The sequence below is a fragment of the Astatotilapia calliptera genome, chromosome 22 (assembly GCF_964374335.1).
Source record: "Astatotilapia calliptera chromosome 22, fAstCal68.1, whole genome shotgun sequence".
In the NCBI taxonomy this organism is placed as follows: Eukaryota; Metazoa; Chordata; class Actinopteri; order Cichliformes; family Cichlidae; genus Astatotilapia; species Astatotilapia calliptera.
In genome coordinates this window covers 33,059,168-33,068,827 of record NC_137442.1, presented here as the reverse complement: position 1 = coordinate 33,068,827, position 9,660 = coordinate 33,059,168, and the positions used below count along the sequence as shown (strand labels likewise).

General features: G+C 43.6%; 1 protein-coding gene across 2 annotated transcripts in view; it reads left to right on the top strand.

The window, feature by feature from the left end:
• The first annotated feature begins 9,564 nt into the window (after positions 1–9,564).
• LOC113014918 (uncharacterized) overlaps positions 9,565–9,660 on the top strand; it is an 11,537-nt gene continuing 11,441 nt past the window's right edge. For both annotated transcript variants that reach the window (XM_080296433.1, XM_080296434.1), the window contains exon 1: positions 9,565–9,660. This exon is cut by the window's right edge and continues 63 nt beyond it. The gene's annotated coding sequence lies outside the window, so the exon portion shown is untranslated.

The window sequence follows — 9,660 nt, the reverse complement described above, 5'->3', positions numbered from 1 at the left end:
ATCCCTCGATCAATGTTTAAATTAACACTCACGCATTGACTCTGTCGGCTATGTCTTGCCATGCATGCTCTCTTTCTTTTGCAGCTGAGGCTGCGTTACTTTTTTTCTGCAAAATTTGCATGTTATCAGCATATGCTGCCATCAGAATTTCGGCCTCAAGCGCTGTAAAATACACTGACCGCGCCTTCTTTCCCTCCGTCTCCATGGTGACTCGCTTAATCTGTGCTCCACTAATCAGGGCTTTATGTATCCTCGTGCGCGCGCTTAACTTGGGGTTAAAGCAACTCCGCGTTGACTGAACTACTTGTTATCAGCCTTTCTGAAACCGAATATTCCGAGTTGGACAGTTCGGGGTTACTCAACCCTGAGTATCGTTTTTCACTCTGAGTTTTCTAAACCGGCTTCCTGAAATAGGGCCCTGGATGAAGTAATGTGAGGGGCTACGCATCGATAGTAGAAACATTGATCGGCAACCCTTTGATTGGTCGGCGAAAATGTCGAAGGAGCGCGCTCAGTATTTTTCGGCAGCAGAGCAAGAACTCTTTATTGAGGAATTTCAGGAGTTCCAGAGTTTAATTAAAACGCAAGGGAACACTGCAAAGGCTGCAAAAGCAAGGAGAGAGGGCTGGCAGAAAGTTGCTGACAAATTAAACACGTAAGTAATTCATTATATTATATGACATTATACCATATTATATTATATCATATTATATTATATTACATTATATCCTCTTTCACATTAGAGCCACAACAGGACCCACTAGAACATGGGAACAAGTAAAAGTGAAATATAAGAATGTTCTACAGAATGGTAATATTCATCACTTATATTGCTTTTAGTCTCTTGAAAAGAGACCCTGAAACAATCTGTTTGGTTGTGTATAACAGCAACCAAGAAAAGGGCAGAGCAAAAAAAGACAGGTGGTGGTCCTGCACCCCCTCGTCACACCCCGGCAGAGGAGCTGGCCCTAGGGTTGAATGCCACCAGACCCATTGTTGAGGGCATCCCTGGGGGCAGCTCTTCCTTAGACCAGCAGCCGGGGTGCAGTAGCAGCAGCACCTACATAACTGGTAAATGAGCTCATAATTCTATTTGTAGAATGTAAAATATTTGGTTGTTGCCTTAATTAACATGCTTTTTGTACTTTGACATTTATTGACATTGTGGGTTTTTTGTGTGTAGTTTTACATGACACTCCATCACTTTTACCTGTTCCCATGCAAGGGGTGACTGAAGCATGCACAGTAAGTTGGGAGATATATATATATATCTTTCTTTTTTCAATTATTTAGACCAATAGGCTGTACCACATCCCTTTGTAACACCATTTTGTTTCCATTGCACAGGACAGTGACGCAACCCTGTCAGATGACTGTGGTTTAGAGGAAGTCCCTGTAAGTTCATGCATAATTTGGCCTGAATTTCCATCTACTTGTGTACTGCTATGTGTTTCTGACTGCAGTATGATTTGCAGGCCAAGAGGCCGGCAGAGAGGCCTGATACAGAGGTGGGCAGTGTTGTAATTAATTTTACTTCCTATATGACATGTATTGACCGTTAAATGTTGTTTCTACAATTGAAACAGGGTGACATTCGTTTGCTCTATAAGAGCAGTCTCCAGCAAAAAATGGAGTATACTGAGCTGAAGAAACCAAAGCTCCTAGGTGAAATCGAACTTCAAGCTCTAATGAGGCAAAAACTTCAACTAGAAATCGAGTTGCTTCAAAAGGAACTTCAGAGTAAGTAAAAATACACTTTCATACAGAGCACTATTGATGACCTTGCGTGATACAGTATATATGATTTTTTTTCCAGGCAAATGATGACTGGCTTGTTTTTGATGAGACAGACAAAGATGCTCAAATAAATTTCAATGACAAATATGTTTTGTCATGTTTTTAATATTCGAAATTGTGTTGCACAATTCTGTCCCGTGCAGCTCTGCCACTAGGTTGGTCCAAGTGTACTGGCTGGAGGTCATCATCAGGCTGCACCTCCACCACAGGAGTCCTCTCTTTTCTGATGGTGGCAATGTTGTGCAGTACGGCACATGCAACAATAATGTCACCTGCCCTGTCAGGTGCAACCCTCAGGCTTTTCAGACACTGAAATCTTCCCTTCATTTACCCAAAGGTCATTTCAATGCGTGTCCTTGTCCTGGCTAGAGCTGCATTGTAGTTTGTGGTTTGTGGCCCAGGGTTGGGGTCAGGGAACGGTGTCATGAAGTACTGCCTGCATGCATAACCCCTGTCTCCAAGGAGAATCCCATCGTAGGCCCCTGTGTAATGGAGGAATGCTGTTATGTTAGGCCCAAAATAAGTATGAAATATCAAAATAAGTCTGTTTTTCTTACCACGCTCAAATAATGTGCATAACCCTGACTCTCTGAAAATCCTCGAGTCATGCACTGATCCAGGCCATTTAGCTTCCACATTTGTGATATGGCACATAGAGTCACACACCATCTAAGAGATTTCATTATATGTGAACACACTCCTTCCATTATATATTACCATCTGAAATATTAGTATTACTCACCTGCATATTTATACTGTGAACCCCCTTTCGATTGACAAAGTCCCCTTCATTGGGGCCTGGGGGGGCCTTGATCGCAATGTGTGTGCAGTCTATGGTACCAATCACATTAGGGAAGCCTGCGGACAATCGAGCTATAGTTACAGACATAGGTCATGATTGCATCACATTCATTATCGAATGTAATGTACCTGCAATGGCAAAAAAGCCCTGTTTGACAACCTGTGGTCTTAAGTGGCTTGGAAAAACCACAAACACACCCAGGAAATGCTTGAGTGCCAGGTATACTTTGCGAATGGAACGGCAGACCGCACTTTTGCCAATGTTTTCTGCGTCTCCAACAGCGTACAGAAACGTGCCACTTGCAAAGAAACGCAAGGCAATGCACACAGTTTGTGCAGTTGTTAATGCCCGACTACGGTGAGTGGAACTCTTAACATAGGCATCCAACAAGTTGGTTAAGTAGATAATACCCTCACGGGAAAATCGGTATCTCTCTATGAGCCAAGGCTGGACTGGGACAAAAAATCGGCCCCGGCATTTTGACTAGAGACCGGCCCACCAGGATAAATGTGACGTCATTCAGGGGTAAAACCGCAAAGGATTCTGGGAACTTATGGCAAGAGGTACTAGCGCACGCAGGCTTTCAATTGAACTCCGTTACACAACGATAAAAAGAAACCTAAAAAATGGCAAGAAGCTGTTGTATTATTAACTTCAATAGCCGGTCGCATGACAGCCACGGGAAGCCGACGGGTAAAGTGATCGTTTTTTTAATCGGATTATGTCGTTGAAGAGAATTTTTTTAAGCCATGTTTCCGAAGTAAGAGCCGACGGATGGTCTGGATATACCAAATATAACTTCTCAGAACTCTCCAGCTCACATATTAGTCTGCTCCAAGCATTCCCACAAAGATCAGAGTTTTGTAGTAGTTAATACGTCATTTTTCTTAACTTAATTGGTGATATAGGTTACAAGCAAGTCTGGCGCTGAACAGAAATGGTCGCGCTATGCTCCTTTGTTTATTGTGCATAAATAGTAAATTGTCCTGACACAATATTGCATTTCGCTTCTGTTATTATGGTACATTGACAAAAACATATACTTTTATTCACAGGATAAAACAGTTGTTTTGTATCACTAATTGTCCAGTGCGATTACAGCATACAATATTATTGTCACTGCTACATTTCTGTAATGAACCAGAAATTATTTCCACTACTAATTAATTACCGTTGAGCTCAAAGGTCCTATTAATAAACGGTTAACGAATGTGTATTTATGACGACGATTTGTGAGACTGGTAAACTTACCTTTGTTCGTACGATGGTCTTTCGTTCTACACGGTGCGTTTCAAGGTCCTGCACCCATCCGTCGGTAAACTGTACCTGGGCTTGTTGCAGTGACCGGAAGTTACTAAACTTCATGAGTGTATGCACTCACTCCAAGAACCGTATAATTATAAATATGAGCGTGGTGAAAGTGGGCAGCACGCCAACGTATTTTGTCCCTCTGTGTGCTCGTAAGGGTCTGACCCTTTCACTCCTTTGATTTTTTCCTCATATCTTTTCTTTGTCTTTTTGTCGAGTCAGTCTTTGTACAGACCGGCATTGTTCTTCTTTTGTTTTGTACATTCCTTTTTTGTGCGGCAAAGAAAAAACAAGAAGGTATTGGAACCGGAGAATGAATGTTTTGCGTTGCTGCAAATGCTTGCATTTGATGCGGTACTTGGATTGTTTTGCCACGGGTTCCCGGCATGCAATGCGTGAAAATCACGTGATTGCTAAACAAGGGGGAGGGTGCATCTGGCCTCCTCGGCTATAATTGGTCCAGCCCAGAGTCGATAATGACCAACTGGCCAATCCAACACCTTTCATTATAGATACCCTTCCTAAAAAAAAAAAAATCCATCAGCCCATAAAAACAAAAAATCACCAGCGGCCCACCGGGCAAATGCCCAGTACGCCCGATGGCCAGTCCAGCTATGCTATGAGCACACTGTCGCGCTGAGCTAAAGGATCCTGTCTATCCCGCAATATACGCTGAATTCTGAAAACTCTCCTTATCAATCTTGCACCTTCCGCAATGGGTTGCTCGCGTACAAACGGACAGGACATGGCTGCGACAGACTTCCCAAATCCACCTTCGCTTTTATAGCCGTGGTCTCTCATCTTGATTACACGACGTAATTTACTATTACTACTCTAAAATATTGTTACGGCTGTGGCCATAAGAACACTGTGTGGGCTGTTTTGTTCTGTGTCTCTATACTGTGTTTAAGACTCTTTACAGGTCCCTCCCCTAATGAAGAGTAGTGAGCAGGGTTAGTATTGTCATTTGTTTGTTCTGTTTCTTTCTTAGGGTTTAGTTAGTTGGTTTTGTTTATTATTTTGGCCTGGGTTCACCCTGGAGCTATGCTTCATTACCTTCAATAAAATCACCTTATTTACTCACAACTGGTTTTGGATGTCTGGCTTGGGAACCAGGGCGGGGATTTGTCTCTCTCTCCTCCAACCTTATGTGTGTCTCTACACGCCTAGACTAGGGGCGTAACAATATGAATTACATCTGAAATAATCAAATACATGAAATAGAATGGTTAATAGTACATTTCCCTTTTTTTAGGAAATGACCTGTATGTATCTGTATGAAATCAATAAAAGGATCAAGTACTGCATTAACTTTAGTTAAATTCAAATCAAATCAAATTCAAATTTTATTTGTCACGTACACAGTCATACACAGTACGATATGTAGTGAAATGCTTGGACAACTGCTCGTGACCTAAAGAGAACAAAAAAGGAAAAGGCTATGAATAAGATAGGAAATAAATATGAAAAATTAAAAAGGGTAAATTTAACTAAGAAGGAATAAGATAAAATATATAAATTAAAGTTGAAAATAAAATAACTGTACAACAAAATACACAATATAGAACTATATAAGAATGTATGAAGAAATATAAATAAATATATACACAATAACAGCAGCTGTACAAGTATTAACCGGAAATGAAGAAGGTAGTGACCAGTGTTGTGCAATCCACATTATGTCTTGTGCAGTGCAAATATGCTTAAAGTGATTTAAGTGATGAAGTGAAACCAAAGTCCAGAAAGTCCAGTGTGTGTGTAAGAACCATATGTGTGGGTCAGTACTGTGTGGTGGTGTGATTGAGAGACCGTAGCGCCTGCGGGAAGAAGCTCCTCCTCAGTCTCTCTGTGTTGGTCTTCAGGGAGCGGAATCGCTTTCCTGACCTCAACAGAGAGAACAGTCTGTTGTTGGGATGGCTGAGGTCCTTCACGATCTTCCTGGCCTTGGTCCAGCACCGCCTGCTGTAGATTGAGTGCAGGTCAGGGAGCTCGGAGCGGATGGTGCGCTCAGCTGACCGCACAACCCTCTGTAGAGCTCGTCTGTCCTGCATGGTGCTGTTCCCGAACCAGGTTAAGATGTTTCCCGTCAGGATGCTCTCTATGGTGCAGGAGTAAAAGTTCCTGAGCACCTTGGAGGGCAGTTGGAAGTCTCTCAAGCGTCTGAGGTGGTAGAGACGCTGTCGGGCCTTTTTCACCACGGTGTTGATATGACAGGACCATGAAAGGTCCTGCGTGATGTGAACTCCGAGGTATTTGAAGCTGTCCACTCTCTCCACTGGGCACTCGTTGATGACGGGGGTCTGGTAGTTCCTCTCCTGCTTAGTGCTGAAGTCCACTATCAGCTCCTTTGTCTTACTGACGTTTAGAAGGAGGTTGTTCCTCTGGCACCAGTTCTCCAGATTCCTAATCTCCTTCAGGTAGGCCGTCTCGTTGTTATCAGAGATCAGGCCCACCACGACGGTGTCGTCAGCAAACTTGATGATGGTGGTGGAGCTGGTAGTGGCCACACAGTCATATGTGTACAAAGAGTACAGCAGGGGGCTCAGAACACACCCCTGGGGGGCTCCAGTGCTGAGAGTGGTGGAGGCTGAGACATGTCCGCCCATCCTTACTGCCTGTGGTCTGCCAGTTAGGAAGTTGGAGATCCACTGACACATAGATGAGCTGAGTCCCAGATGCTCCAGCTTGGTGGTGAGTGTGGAGGGAATTATGGTGTTAAATGCAGAGCTGTAGTCTATGAAGAGCATTTTAACATAATTCCCCCTTCTAGTGTCCAAGTGAGTGAGTGATGTGTGGAGGAGATGAGAGATGGCATCGTCTGTGGAACGATTTGGACGGTAAGCGAACTGTAGTGGGTCCAGTGTGTCTGGTAGTGAAGAAATGATGAAGTCTCTGACCAGGGCCCTATTTCAGGAAGCCGGTTTAGTGCAAACTCTGAGTAAGTATACCCTGAGTATCGTTTTTCACTCTGAGTTTTCTAAACCGGCTTCCTGAAATAGGGCCCAGGGGTCCGTTCTTCGTACCTCGCTAAGTAAGTTAGCTGGATGTGATTGTTGACGATTTTGCGTGATCTTGGAACGTTCGGTTCTCCGAAGCTCATCCGGGACTTGCTGTCATAGCAACAGATCCGTAAGCGTAAACCTGCTCGGGAGCAGGCTTACTTTATGTAAACAAGATTAGATCGCGGCCACTCAGGTATGTCCGCGTCATTTATACGAAAGCAACAGTGATATTTTACCACTGTTTTTCCATAAATAAATATTATCAGTGTAACTATCGCCCTGTAGCCCTCACCTCAGTAGTGATGAAGTGCTTTGAACGCCAGGGCCCTATTTCAGGAAGCCGGTTTAGAAAACTCAGAGTGAAAAACGATACTCAGGGTTGAGTAACCCCGAACTGTCCAACTCGGAATATTCGGTTTCAGAAAGGCTGATAACAATTAGTTCAGTCAACGCGGAGTTGCTTTAACCCCAAATTAAGCGCGCGCACGAGGATACATAAAGCCCTGATTAGTGGACCACAGATTAAGCGAGTCACCATGGAGACGGAGGGAAAGAAGGCGCGGTCAATGTATTTTACAGCGCTTGAGGTCGAAATTCTGATGGCAGCATATGCTGATAACATGCAAATTTTGCAGAAAAAAAGTAACACAGCCTCAGCTGCAAAAGAAAGAGAGCATGCATGGCAAAACATAGCCGACAGAGTCAATGCGTGAGTGTTAATTTAAACATTGATCTAGGGATTTCCACCCATTTAACACGTTATTTTATTATATTTTATTTTGTATTTCATACATTTTATTTTGTGATGTGATTTGAGCGCAGGTGCAACCCAACAGGCCCCCAACGTTCCTGGCAGCAAGTAAAAATGAAATATAAAAATATAGTCCAAACAGGTAAGGTGTAATTGTATTATGAGCCATAGTGCTTGGTCTGTTTGTCCCATGTAAATCAATTGCAGTTAGAGGCTACATTAATTTCCCCTCTGTAAGCACTTATTGAAATTATCTGAGCACATTACAAGTACATATTTGCTTACTCTGTATGCTCAAATGTGACCCGTTATGGCCAACAGAAAAAAAGCGGAGGCCCAAAAAACAGGTGGGGGTCCTCCACCACCACCACTCACAGAGCCTGGCCACTTGGCTTCCACATTTGTGATAATGTTGGCAGCATCACATATGATCTTCACAGTGCAGAGAACACAAATTAGCATCCATTACTATAATGAAATAATTTGTTAGTTTGAAATGCTACAGGGAACTATGTACCTGTACATTAATGCTGTGGAAAGACTTCCTGTTCACATAGTCTCCTTCATTTACTGAAGGAGCAATGATTGGAATGTGAGTGCCATCTATACAGCCAATCACGCCTGGGAACCGTGAGAATAAATGTAAAATTTAAGTAGTAGTTCAAGTATCACCACATCATGAATTAAGTTTCGTTCATCCTGATACCTGCAATTTTGTGGCATCCCTCTTTGATAAATCTTGTGGGTCTATGACCGGGGAACACCACAAACGAGTACAGGAGACGTTTCAGTGCAACTGTAACATTCCTGACTGCCCGACAGACGGTAGCCTTGGAAACGTGCTCAGCGTCACCAATATTATACAGAAAGCTCCGGTTTGCAAAAAACCGAAGTGCAATACAAATAATATGTACAGAACTGAGAGAATGTCCGCGATGTGTCACATGAGCAATATTAGGCCTGAGGATGTTATTCAAATAAATTATAGATTGTGCTGAAAAACTGTAACGTTCGCACAGAAAATCATCAGGAAATGATAAAATGTCCGAACGCGCTCTAATCACTCTCTCCCGGCGGAGAGCTCTGCGGAGAATTTGGGCTTCAACATCTACTGGCTCTTCAAGGAAGGAGCACGCCATGTCTGACACTTCCTACAGTCAGGTTTCTGACAAAGAGGCGGAGAACGTCAGGGTTAGTTGAAGTAAACCTGCTAGGGGGCAGGTTAGCTTCACGGAGTGTGTCGTCATAGTAACTCACTCAGAATGAATCTAAACTCGCTTTGTGAAACCGAAAACCCAGAGTTTTCGTTAACTCAGGGTATACTTACTCAGAGTTTGCACTAAACCGGCTTCCTGAAATAGGGCCCAGGAGAGCAAATGATAAACAAAGTGTTACGGCCCTAGCAGGGCCTCTCTCTCCTGAGGGTGCCTGTGTGGGCGTGTCCCACTACCTCCTGCCTGAGATGCCACCTTTCCCGCCGGTACAGCTGATTCCCATCAGCGATTAAAGGTATTTAAGCCCAGAGCAGGGTGAGCTCTGGGCCAGAGTGCCATTTGTGTGGGTACAGCTAGTGAGCTGAGTGTTTGTGGTGGTTTCCAGCTAGTGAGCTGAGTGTTTGTGGTGGTTTCCAGCTAGTGAGCTGCGCTTTCCTTTTGACTTTTTGCTTTATTTGACCAACGCCTGAGTTTTGTTTGTGTTTCTTTTATGGTGATAACGGCTTGTCCGTCTCTTTTAGTTGAATTACTTCAATAAAACTGTTTTATTTAACTGTTTCGCCTCCCTGACTCCTTTTTCTGACCCGGTCACTTTTGTTACTTCCCCCTCACCGCCTAGACCCCCCCCCCCCCCCCCAGGGGAACGTAACAAAGTGATCAGCAGGTGCATATTAACCTCCACTAGCTATTACTAGGAGAGTTGCTCGCATGCTCTCCCGTGGAGCTGTTTTCTACAGTAGAGTAAGAGTCCAGTGCAGGGCTGGTCTTCTTTAAATCACATGAGGA